We start from the raw sequence: 13972 nt of genomic DNA, 5'->3' as shown, positions 1-13972 counted from the left end.
CCGAATAGTGCCAGTGCAAATGCACTGCTGAAGCGCACAAAGCAATATGTTTCATTCACTAACACATTGTTACTGCAATCATTCAACAAACGGAGCAAAATGAGAAACAACAAAGCAACAAATGGAACAAAATCAGAAACAAACATAGCAACAAATGGAACAAAGCTAAGAACGAACACAGCAACAATTCCGAAAGAGAGACCTAATTGAGCAAACGCTTAAACAAACACGTGATGGTTTAACTGTTGAGTTACTTAAAATCGAATCGAAATGTGAAAAAATTTTTAAAGATGTAAAAACACAATTTGTGAGCATTTTCAGCCTATTTTTTCGCGACATGGAAACGCATTACAAAGTCATGCAACAGCCACAAAAGAACCACAGACCATGGTTCACGAAAATCACGACACCTTGTAGGCTAAAACTGACTCAGTTGCATCTACCGATACTGTCAGGCAACTTGTGAAAAATCAAGAAAACTTAAAGGACACAGTGGATACGCTTACTACACAAATGAGTACTCTAAAATTTGGTTCAGAGAAACACACGGAGGAAATTAGCTCAGTTTCAGAAAAAGTAGCCGAACTTCTGGATCAGTTAACAAATTTATCTACGAAGGTAGACCATGATTTGAATGATACAAGACCGCTAGCTATCACTGACACAGAGGAGTATAGAGAACTTAGAAAATTTAAACAAAGTCACAATCAAATCAATACACAGAACAAAAGAGAAACGCGGAAGTATAGGATCAGTTGGCACACGTAATACAAGGACTACATATTTCAGAAGATACTCGTTCTTCGACACGGTAAGAGCGATTTAGGAATACGGAAGAGTCACAAAGTAATAAAACAGGGTATTTCGGAGATTTTGAAAGCAATCGGCAGGGTGCACCGAATCGAGATGGAACCGCCCACTAGACGTAAGAATGACAGATTTGCGACTCGCCGACGCGAAGACTTTGGCTGTAAGGTCTTCATCACTACGCGTAAATTTAAAACATTGAAGAATTCTGATAATGACATACATCCACTAGCTTGGCTTCATCAATTTGCTCATTATTTTCCTCCTAATTGGTCATTAGATCATAAATTCTAATTTATGTGTGGCAATCTAGAAAATGAACCGGCAGTAGGGATGCGATCGGTTCTTTGCGACTGCCAAAGTGAAGGAGATTTTTATTATGCCTTACTTTCTGCATTTTGGTCTCAGGCTACTCAATATCGAGTAAAACGTAGTATTAATATGACGAAACATTTTGGACCGTCTGAATTTTCCAACCCGGTAAAAATATTTTGAAGATTTTGAAGTATTTGTCAAACACATACAGTCCCTCAGAACTCATCCACATTTGGTTAATTAAATTTCCTGAACACTTAAGACATATTATTTTAGCTGGACATTGTAAAGATTATATTGAAGCTTTTCAGGGACTTTAGCAAGAACTAGAAATCAAATCGACACAGACAGTCGGATGGTACGAAAACAGGAAATGAACAGTTACAGGTCACATTCATCACAATTCTGAGACGACAGAAATAATAACCTGACACGACAAGGCTATTCTTATAACGCAAATCGTGATCAAAACTGACACCACTCGTATGACAACCATTGGCAGAATAATAGTAGTTACAGAGAAAGATCACATTTCCGTAGCAATGACTATGACAGAGATAACCGTAGAAACAGACAATATGGGAAACAGAACAAATATTATCAACAGAGAGATAAAGACTTCAGACGCAACAGCCCATTCGTAATAACGATCCATGGAGAAATCCTCCACCACTTAACTGACAAGAAAGAAATGACAGAAATTACCGACAAGACGATAGACGCTATAGTCATGACGATTAACCTGAATTTAATCAGCACTGGCGTGATTCAAACAGGGTAGGGCCCTCTCGTCAAGTAGAAATTGTAGAAGATACACCAGCAAATCCCAGTAACGACGCGCAACAACAAAGAGATATGTAAGTAGGCTGTTTAGATTTTTATTGGTAACGCCACCTCTGTATGAAAATCACTGGCTGTGCTGTGTGCAGTCTGTGGCTGCTTTGCATTGTTGTAATACTCGCCATTATAGTGTTAGGCAGCTGGATGTGAACAACGCGTAGCGTTGCACAGTTGGAGGTGAGCCGTCAGCAGTGATGGATGTGGGGAGAGAGATGGCGGAGTTTTGTAATTTGTCATGAATTGCTATATATATTATGACTTTTGATGATATTAAGGTAAATACATTGTTAGTTCTCTATTAATATCTTTCATTTGCTAACTATCCCTATCAGTAGTTAGTGCCTTCCGTAGTTTGAATCTTTTATTTAGCTGGCAGTAGTGGCGCTCGCTGTATTGCAGTAGCTTGAGTAGCGAAGATTTTTGTGAGGTAAGTGATTTCTGAAAGGTATAGTTTAATGTTAGTCAGGGCCATTTTTTTGTAGGGATTTTTGAAAGTCAGATTGCGTTGCGCTAAAAATATTGTATGTCAGTTTAAGCACAGTCATGTATAATTTTTTAAGGGGACGTTTCATATGGCGACCCTGCCACGACAATAACTACGACACTTTCACAGAGATTATCTTACAGCAAGACGCACATTTAGCGCTACAGGACACACATTTGAGTGATTAATTTTGTACTTAAAACATTTATTTTTAAAGATATTTGAAGTACAATGATACAAAGGTTTTCCGTACTAATTTCATTCCATTGCTGTAATCTGTAACACCTGAGGGTATAATTACATTAATCCTCAGGGGGGTACACGCTTACTTTGTGTACCATGTGTGTGGCAATCACAAGGAGCCCTAGCTAATATGGTATTTGCTTATACAACATTACTCATCGGTACCATATTTCTCTAACACACAAATTACACACCTATCTGATCATTTAACAGAGAAATAAACTTTTTTACTACATCAGTGACACATGTCTACGCAATTACACAGTTGGATAACTTCACACTTATGAAACTGTATTTTGTCTGTACTTTGTAAACTGTTCATATTTTTTTGGAACCATTGTGATACTATGAGAGCTTTGAATGATGTATTTGGTAAGGGAGCATTATTTTAAAGTACGTTTGAGGTAGATGACACTATTGAAATGAGCAGAGAATTTTTTTTAGGTTTTGAAATTATTGCAGAAAGCTACGACGTTTTTGAGATTTGACTGAGGTGTTATGATGTTATTATTACGACGACGATGTGTACTATGCTGTTCAGATATGTTTATGATCAATAAGATGATGCTACTGTATATGAGGAATAAGAAGTATGTTGGAAACCAAGAATCGTACTTTAAGAGTTATGAAATGTGCGTAAATGCGGGAATGTATCACAATGATGGCGAAAATTTTTTGACCGCTGTTATATTTACAGGATTTTGTTTCTACACATTTGTAACGCAAATTTTCGACCTGTGAAATTTTTATATGAGACTGTCACTGTAGTGAAAACTGCTGTCGTAAATATTTCCGTAAGAAAGTTAAGTGACCACCTGCACGTAATGCGTCGTGGGCACGCAGCTGTGTCAGACAGCAGGAGAACAAGTCATTAGTGAGTGCCTCATCAGAAGCACAGGTAGAAAAAAAGAAAGGGGAGGCCATTGTCCTCGCTATTGACATTTCCTTGTTGAAAGCATACTGTGGAGCTCGTAATTTATGATATTTACTAAAATGCCTAATGAAATGATTAGAAACATTTTACATCTATTGTCTTTGTAGTTAAGAGATTGCTCATTTTGTTTAATAACTGGTTTCCAGCTATGTTGCAGCATTGGTTTTATAAAATAAACTTAAATGCATCTGCTAATGTGAACACTTTCTGTCAACAGATTTATTAAATAATTATTTTCTGATACACATTCTTCGAAAAAGGAGCTCTTGGAATGGAGAGAACAATAAGAAGGGACTAATAACAGTAACTGCATCTACAATTTTCTTTTCAAGTACTTGGTAATTTCTTTTGTAGAATAATTTGTGGTGCACCACTTTAATTACATAGACATTAAGATGCGATTATACATTACCTTTATCTGCATTGTTGTCTTTAGTGTACTATTTTTTCTGCTTGAGCTTTGTCATGCTTAGGTATACATTTTAGCATTTACTGCTGCTGTTTGCCAGGCATAGTGCTACTGAATTTTAATTTGTGTTACTCTGCTAAGCCAGTTTACTACTGATTTATTTTTCTTGTTTGCTGCTCATTGCGTAATATTAGTTGTAATATTGCAACTGCTTCGCCAATTTGAATTTTTTGGTCATTGCTGTTTGTGTTACTCATTTTGTGCTGCTGCATTGCCTCGTCCCTTAGTTTAGCATCTGAGCTCAGTAGATTTAAGTTAGCTTCAGAGGGGATAGCCTCTAGGAGAATGAGTTGCGATGAATTGGAAGAAATGCATTGAGAAGTTTTACGAAAAAAAGGTACAGAAAACCGGTTTAGGTAGGATTTTCTTGGATATAAATGTTGAGGTAAGAAATGTGTGAACATATAAATACAGAAAGCATGCTTAGATACAATTTTTTTGGTGGAAACAAAGGATGAAATAAGAGGAAAGATATATGAAGTTTTGGGTTGGACTGCAGTACCAAATGTTACCCTGAAAACAAACTCTGTCCTTTCCTTTTGTATTATTATGCTATGTGTTTGTGTACCCTTGTGTATTTGTGTACTTCTTGTCTTCATGTGTTTAGCTGATGAGAGCTATGTTGTATAATTTTTCTAATACTATGTTATTTACTTTGCAAAGATGTTTAGACATTATTTATTCTGTTTTGTTTTAATGCTCATGTGTAAAGCTGATGTTCCAAAAGTTATTCTGATCTTTTATGTATCTACTTATCTCATAATTCCACTGATGTATATGTTAGTTCGATTCTTTTGTAAAGCCTGTTTTACTACAAATGTTATCTGTATTGTTATGTTCTTTAATGATGTATTTTGTACCTTTGTTATTGTATTCTTATGTTATAAAATTGTAATTGTCACCAGTTCATGATATTATTAACTTGTTAGTTACATTTCACTGCACACTTTTCTGTTGGTCATAGTATATGGACAATATGTGAGAAGTAGGGACTGTTAGTGTTTACACGTGTGTTAATAATTCAGCAAGGGAGTGGATAACAGCATTGCTGGTTCTAAGGACAATTCCAAAAACTTTGTGAGTGCACAAGTGGTGGTTATGGACTTGCTATATTATCCGCAAGACTCTTCAATGGTAAATGTGCATCTGCACAGTCACAACAGATGGCTGCTGGCCATTTCTACAAGGACTGCAGTGGGTCTGCACTTTTGATGACCCACCAATACCATTATTTCTACAAGGACTGCAGTGGGTCTGCACCTCTGATGGCCCACCAAAACCATACTCTCTACCAGGACTACAGTGGGTCTGCTCTGTGATGGCCTACCTACCAATATTCTTCAAAACTTCGACTGACCTGCTGTGGGTTTGCTCTGTTGTGGCCCATTACCTGTCTGCATGTCAAGAGTCAGCACTGTCTTTCCATTGGAAGGACAACACTACTTCTTCAAGACTCCATGGAAATCCACTACTTCTGTGTGTAATTTCTTTTACTAATGAGACTTTGTAAAAAAACTGTAATTACTATTATGATGAATGATCGGGACTGTGTTTATGGACTGTGAGAAAATTTGAGCTTTTGACCAACATTGTATCAATAAGTGTGTGCATTTGATTTCTTTGTTATTGTAATTATGAAAAATTTTTTCAAATCTGCATTGGCCACTGCCCAAAGCAATTTGTAAAATTTTTTTGTGGGGAGCATGGGGGCTATGTAAGTAGGCTGTTTAGGCTTTTTTATTGGTAACGCCACCTCTGTATGAAAATCACTGGCTGTGCTGTGTGCAGTCTGTGGCTACTTTGCATTGTTGTAATACTCGCCATTGTAGTGTTAGGCAGCTGGATGTGAACAGCGGGTAGCGTTGCACAGTTGGAGGTGAGCCGCCAGCAGTGATGGATGTGGGGAGAGAGATGGCGGAGTTTTGTAATTTGTCATGAACTGCTATATATATTATGACTTTTGATGATATTAAGGTAAATACATTGTTAGTTCTCTATTAATATCTTTCATTTGCTAACTATCCCTATCAGTAGTTAGTGCCTTCCGTAGTTTGAATCTTTTATTTAGCTGGCAGTAGTGGCGCTCGCTGTATTGCAATAGCTTGAGTAGCGAAGATTTTTGTGAGGTAAGTGATTTCTGAAAGGTATAGTTTAATGTTAGTCAGGGCCATTTTTTTTGTAGGGATTTTTGAAAGTCAGATTGCGTTGCGCTAAAAATATTGTATGTCAGCTTAAGCACAGTCATGTATAATTTTTTTAGGGGCGTTTCCGATAATACACAATGGCTCACACCATAGGCAGCTACAAAACGTATCAATGAAACTCACGACGTAGCTGGCATGAATTTCAACTAATACAGAAATTTTATGAGTTCACTCTTATGGGGAACAGACAACACAGTCTTATTGCGTGTACAGTTTTGCTTGTTAGTTGCACCACTACATAAGACTATGAAGTGTACATTCTTGGAACATATGCTGCTAATGTGGTTTTACTGCACCATTTTGGTTTACTTAAAAAAAAACATTTTGTATTTAAAGTACTTCTGAGGATCATGCATGACATGTTGTTTCGTTTGACAGCTGTACGATTATATTGCGACGCTACTAACGTGTGACACAATATTCATTATTGCTTTTACTGTGTATCTGTTTATGTTTGCATAGTTTTCTAGGTTCTTCTGAAAAGTGAAACATGTTTTTGTAGTGACTTTTGTGGCATAGCTACTGTGAGACAGTTATTTTTGTAACACAACAATACGTTACCGTATAGTACTTTCGAGGTCACGGTAATGAACGTACTAACTACGACATTTATATGCATAGCACTTTACTTTTGTAATGAGAAAGGTAAGTACATTGATTTTGGGAGAACTTTGCTTATGAACAGCGATAACTACGACACTTGGTACATTTTTACCTTGAGCCAATGACAGAAAATATCTTAAAAGCAAGAACTATAGTTTAGTGCTACAGGACAAGCATTTAAGTAATTCATTTTTGTACTTGGAACATTTTTAGAAATATTTTGTAACTACAGTGATACAGAGAAGGTTTTCGGCGACACAACTCATTCCGCAGTTGTAATCCGTAAAATCTGAAGTGTTATTACATTTTCCCTCATGGGGGTACGCCTAATTAGTGTAATACGCGTGTGGCAAGCACCAGGAGCCCTAGCTAATACAGTTGTATACATCGGTACCACATTTACTAACACAGAATTACACAGTTATCTGACAAATTAACTGACAAGAATAAACTTTTTCAATACGTCTGACACACATTTACGTAATTACACAGTTCGATTACTTTGGACTTACGAAATTGTACTTTGTACTATGTGAACTGTACTATGCGAACCGTTCATATATTTTCGGAACCAATGTGGTACTGTGAGAGCTTTAATAGATGTATTTTGTACGGGATCGTGATTTTTAAAGTACGCTTGAGGTAGATGACACTATTGAAATGAGCAGAGAGCACTTTTTTAAAAGTATTGAGATCATTCTAGGATGTTACGAAGATTTTGTGGTTTAATTGATGTGTTACGATGACATTGTTATGAAGACGATGTGTATTATGATGTTGAGATATGTTTATGATAAATAAGGTGATGATATATGGAGAATATGATTATGCTACATGTTTATTATGATGAAGTATTGAAGCAGTTTTGACGTATATGTATATGAAAAATGAGTATGGGTTTGGGACTCTGGTTTGTGGAAAATAATCTTGAAAACTAAGAATCGTACTTTAAGAGTTATGAAATATGAGTCTATATGTGAGTGTGAGTACCACAATGCCAATTGAAATTTTTGGACACTGTTATTTAAGAGTGTTCGTTTCTACACACTTCCAATGTAAATTTTCAACCGGTGAAACTTTATTTGTATTACACTATCATTGTAACAAACTTTTGAGTAAATATGTTGGTAAAAAGTGTATGTGACCATGACATAGTTCTCTGCTGCACCCAGCTGCTCGCTCGCCGACTCGAAGAAGCCATTGTTGCCCTCCCTTTAAAATGCACAACTGTAGAAAAGAGAGACTGTTCACCTTGTTACTGATATTTCTTTGCAGAACAAACACGACAAACTATTACTTGGAAACATATGATTACACTTAGGACATCGCACTTTGTGCGACTTACTGATATGTGTACAAGTGATGAGAAATATCCTTACGTCTACTCACCTGATAATGACAAGTGTCTTTCTACAAGAGTTCAGAGAATTTTTACTGAATTATGAAATGCTATATAGCTAGTGAATGATGGTTTTATGCTTTGCTTTGCTCATATTTGCTAATTTTATTTGATATATAGTTTCAAGCTACCCTGCAGCATTGCTTTTATAAAATAAGATTCAATACATATGCCAATATATGAACAATTTCGTTCAACAGATCCATTAAATAATAATTTTATGATCCACATTCTTAAAAAAGTGCACTTGGTAAGGAAAGAACAATAATAAGGAGAAGGGACTAGTAACTGGAATTGCATGCATAATTTTCTGTTCAAGGACATGGTAATTTTTTGACAGAATAAGTTGTTGTGGTGCACCACTCTAGTGTTAAGATGTGACATTGAAATTAAGACGAGAATAGACATTTCCCTTTCCTATATTGCTGTCCTTACTGTAATGTTTTTCCTGCTTGTGCTTTGTCATGTTTAGGTTAAGTTATTGCATTTGCTACTGCTATTTTTCAGGCATTGTCCTACTGAATTTTACGTTGTATTACTGTGTTAAGCCAAATTTACCACTGGTTTACCTTTCTTGATTACTGCATATTGCTTGATATTGGTGGTAATGTTACATTGTCTTTGCTAATATAGATATCCTACTTCTTGCTTTGCTAATTTATATTTTTGTAATTATTGGTTGTTTTAATTATTTTGTGTTGCATTGCCTCGTTCTCTAATTTATATCTCTGAGCTCAGTAGATTTAAGTTAGTTCGAGAGGGGCTATGCCATATAAGAAAATGAGTCGTGATGAGTTGGAAAGAAATACATTGACAAGCTTTAAGAAATAGGTTTGGTCAAAGAGTATTGTACAATGAGGAATAATAATTTTGGAATTGGAGATGAACAGATATAAGTAGGGAATAGTGATAAGAGGTTTAGGTAGGATTTTGTAGGCAACAAATGATGTAAGAAATATATGAAAATATAAATACAGATAGACAGACTTTTCTGTGGGAATAAATGTTGAAATAAGAAGAAAGGACTCTGGTAATTAAATGAAGTTTTGTTTCGACGGGAGTACCAAATGTTAAACTGAAACAGAACCTGTCTTTTAATTTTAAGTTATTCTGCTATGTTTGTGTGTGTACCTTTGTGTGTCTGTGTTCTTTCTGTCTCTGTGTGTTACCTGATAAGATAAATCTGGTAGAATTTTTCTCCTTCTAATACTAAGCTGCATTCACTACGATGAGTAATACTGTTATCCTCAAATCTAACTTGTTTTTGTTGCATATTCTACACTCCAGAAAGATGTTCAGACATTTTACGTGTTATGTTTTCTTTTAATGCTCATGTGTCAGCTTAATGTAGCTAAGGATATGCTCATTCTTCATTTATTAACTTATGTCATAATGACTGTAATACTCGTGTATACGTTTATTTTTATTCTTATTGTAAGGTCTGTATTACTACAAATGTTAATATTGTCATGTTCTATCCTGTAATAATGTTTTTTTTTTTACCTTTGTAATTGTATTCTTATGCTGTAAAATTGTAATTGTATAGACACCAGCTCTGCAAGTTAAGTAATTCGTAGGGATTCATTTTACTGCACACATTTTTCTGTTTGTCATACTATATTTATAAAGTCCCAGAGGTTATGTGACTCTGTTAGTAGGTGCACGTATGTTGATAATTCAGCAACAGACTGGTTAACAGTGTTGCTTATTTTAAGACTATCACAAACAGATTAGTGAGTGTACAAGTGGTTGTTGATGGAGTTTCTACATTATCCTGAAGACTCTTCAGCTGTGATTTTGCACCCACACAGTCACAACGGATGGCTGCTGTCCATCTCTACAAGGACTACAGTGGGTCTGCTCCTTTGGTGGCCCATTACTACCGTAACTTCTGAAAGGAAAACTGTGGGTCTGCTCTGCGATGACCTACAAATTCTATCAATATTCTTCAAGACTTCGACTAATTCTGCTGTGGGTCTGCTCTGTTGTGCCCCATTACCAATCATTATGTCAAGAGTCAGCGTTGTGTTTTCTTTGGAAGGACAACACTACTTCTTCAAGACTGCTTGGAGGTCGACTACTTAGGTGTGTATTTTCTCTTACTGCCCAGACTTTGTGCATAAAACTGTCATAGACTACTCTTCTGATGAACGATTAGGACAGTCTTTATGGACTGTGAGAACAATTTTTGCTTTATTGACCAACACTATATTACGAATTGTGGGCATATGATCTATTTGATATTGTAAATATGAAAAAATTGTAACAAATTAGTATTGGCCACAGCCCAAAACACTTTGCACAACTTTTTGGGAGGAGCAGGGGGTCTATGTAAGTAGCCTGTTTATATGTTTCCATGCTGGCAGCCATTTAGACTACATTTATATCACTGACAGCGCCGTGCGTCCTCCTTAAGAGACTCTGTGGCTAGTGGGACTTGCTGATGGAAGTTAATAGTCATCAGTGATGAAGGTTAGAATACTTAGCAGTGTTTGTGGTCGGAAGTGATAGCGCGAGTGGTCGGTCTGGACGTGTACCCTTCATGGAGATTTAGTATTGGTTGGACATGGATGGTAAAATATGGGTAAAGGAATGACTAACCATTTTATAATTTTTCGAACTGGACGTCAAATGCTTAAGGTAAAATCTGCTAAGTAGACTGTTTGCTCTCTAACAAAATCTTCCCATTGTTAACCACATGCCTGTTACTAGTTAGAGCCTACAGTAGTTAGAATCTTTTTATTTAGCTGGCTGTATACTTGCCGTATTAGGTGTAATTCGTGTCATGAAGATTTTCTGTGAGGTAAGTGATTTATGAAATGTATGGGTTATGGTTACGACTTCCTCTAATTCAGGGTCATTCTTTTGTGTTAATTAATAGTCAGACTACGTTATCCTTGTGTATTGTGAGTAGTAAATGAATAGAATAAGTGTGAGCTGTAATTGTCAGGGAAAATTCTGTAGGTCTGTATTGAAATGATAAAGACAAGCAAAGTGACAGTACTTCAGTTGCACACAGCAGATTTAGAAGGATCATTTGCATTAAGCAATTTAAGTCAAAAGGTAGAAGTTTCACCTTCTCAGTTATTTCAGTCCACGTTAAACAAATTTATTTAGAAGTTTCAGTTGTAGTGCTAGAAAAATTACCCTCTTGTGCATAGACTGCTAACAATTCCATAAAATGTACGTACTGCACCCCTATTTCATTTTTCGTAGTTTATGTAACATACATATGTAATATGCATCAAAACTCTCCATTACCTAATATATGTTTTCGGAATTTACCTTTGTATTTTAGTTTTTATGATTAAAAGTGCATTAATTATGTTTAAATATGGATTAAAGGTAAACATTAAGCTTCATTGTAGGTCAGTCTGTTACCACAGCTTTTGCTTGGGACTCACATTCGTTGGCTTCACTGACTTCTCCAACCTAACACAAACCATGGGCTACACTTCACAATAATCATTTCAGAGTAGTTGAAACATCACACACTACGCAACCATATGAGTGCTGCTGCCAAGAAAACCACCGAGTGCGAAAATTTTTGTGGGAGCAATTGAGCTTTTTTATTCATTTCTTCGACCATTGTTACGTTACACATCCGTCACATAAGAGGTGACGTTATTAGAATGTAGTACGAATATCGGTAAACAGATGGCTTACGGCGTTAAGTAAAAATGCTACTTGTAGTTGTTACTAGCAATTTCTGACTTCAAGTGTGTACAAAGAGTTGGTACTGTTGACACAGGGCTTCGAGCTCCCTTGAGAAGCGCTGTCGTAAGTGGCTCACGACACTCCAGGCCACCCATGGCCTTTGATGCGAAAGCTGACGAGATGTCAAGTAGCTCAGCCGGTAACGAAACTGCGTCTCGGATGAGACCCTCATCATAGACGTGGTTAAGCAGTCACCTGACATAAAGCCTCTCGAAGGTTTGGGAGGCGGATACCTGCGAGATGATCGGCCGATAGTGCTGTGGCAGCCGAGGCAGGACGTTCATCAAATTGGAATCCCATTATAAATGTATGATTCACCATACACGTCTCAAGCTTACATTAGAGAACATGTTATGAGTCGGTAGCTCCTGAAAGCAAAGGGGTAACTATGAAAAATAGTTTCTGTGGTTTGCATACATGAAATCTAGTAAGGACGGCACTTCAATGTGATAATAAAGTTGGTGCTAATCACCAAAGTTCGTCCACAGCACTGAGGCATGCTAGCAGAGCCGATGTCATAGCACGAGCCCAGCAGGCGATGGGGAGGAAGCTGAGCCTGTGTTGCCAGTCTGCCATTCAGGGCATATTCAGGATTTTCAGTCTCTTCTCTACCGGCACATTAATGATATTATTTATTTTTCACTATTTGAAGCTGTGATCGGAAACAATAAAAAAATATTTGAGATTTCTTCATGAAGAATTACCTAAAGATAGTTTTTCTTTTTACTACAAATTTCGACATCCTCCAGCACATCGAACAATTTCCTCTTAAGGTTAATATGTTAAACACGACATATTTCTGACAATTAAATGGACACTCTAGCTGCAACCAGGCGTTGATATACTTCATTGGGGACATGTTGAAAATGTGTGCCCCGACTGGGACTCGAACCCGGGATCTCCTGCTTACATGGCAGACGCTCTATACATCTGAGCCACCGAGGGCACAGAGAATAATGCCCTTGCAGGGACTTGTCCTTTGCACGCTCCCCGTCAGACGCACATTCCCAGCATGTCCCAACACGACCCCACGCAAGGGATAAGTCCCTGCAGGTGCACTATTCTCTGTGCCCTCGGTGGCTCAGATGGATAGAGCGTCTGCCATGTAAGCAGGAGATCCCGGGTTCGAGTCCTGGTCGGGGCACACATTTTCAACATGTCCCCAATGAAGCATATCAAAGCCTGGTTGCTGCTAGGGTGTCCATTTAATTGTCATTTCATTCTAGCAAAGCTGTATGGTCATCAACAGTAACTGCTCTTTCGGGAACAGATACTACCGTCATATATAACGACATTTTTCTGTTGTAATATGCTCACCGATAGTTCTTATTCTGGGACGAGAAGCACTCCTTAATCATGTTTCAAAGCAGCGTCCTCTGTTGCCAATCTAATTTTGGTCGCTGCCATTGCAACTATCTTTACACACTCCTAAACTAAGTAACTGGTAGCATTTGGGGCCACTTTTAAACCGATGACAAAATTTTTAATGTTCCTACTTTCATAGCCGATATTTATGTTTGTTTTTCGAAACCATTGTTCACCTTTCTGTGATGATTGATATCAACGTATTCCAATAAACTGGGAAGCATATTTCTTAGCTACTGTTGATACTTATGGCCAGTTGGTGTCTCATCAACAAAACACGGAGCAGTGATGTGATTCTTGAAGTGCCTGTACTACATGTAACAGATAGAAGCTGTCTTATAACCTATACTGAAATCTACCTTCACTTGCACACGATGCTTCATCGGAAAACATAAACTTGGATTCAGTTAGAAATGCCCCATAAATTCAAAGTAAATCCTCTTCATCTACATGGTCATTGTGACAAGGGTTCTGGATCTAATACTGTTGGTTGTAGATGAATGTTTCGGTGGAGCAGTAACTGTAGATCACAAACTGCTTCTACTTGACTCGCCTTTGCTTTTTTTCTGAAGTAATATTGTCTCGAAATTGC

General features: G+C 37.2%; 1 non-coding gene across 1 annotated transcript; it reads left to right on the top strand.

Moving 5' to 3' along the window:
- The first annotated feature begins 13084 nt into the window (after positions 1-13084).
- On the top strand, positions 13085-13159 carry Trnat-ugu (transfer RNA threonine (anticodon UGU)). Its single transcript has one exon. It is a non-coding gene; the product is annotated as a tRNA-Thr (tRNA).
- Positions 13160-13972: the final 813 nt, after the last annotated feature.

This window comes from Schistocerca serialis, chromosome 6, assembly GCF_023864345.2.
Source record: "Schistocerca serialis cubense isolate TAMUIC-IGC-003099 chromosome 6, iqSchSeri2.2, whole genome shotgun sequence".
NCBI lineage: Eukaryota > Metazoa > Arthropoda > Insecta > Orthoptera > Acrididae > Schistocerca > Schistocerca serialis.
The sequence above is the reverse complement of the archived record's forward strand: the minus strand, read 5'-3'. Positions and strand labels throughout refer to the sequence as shown.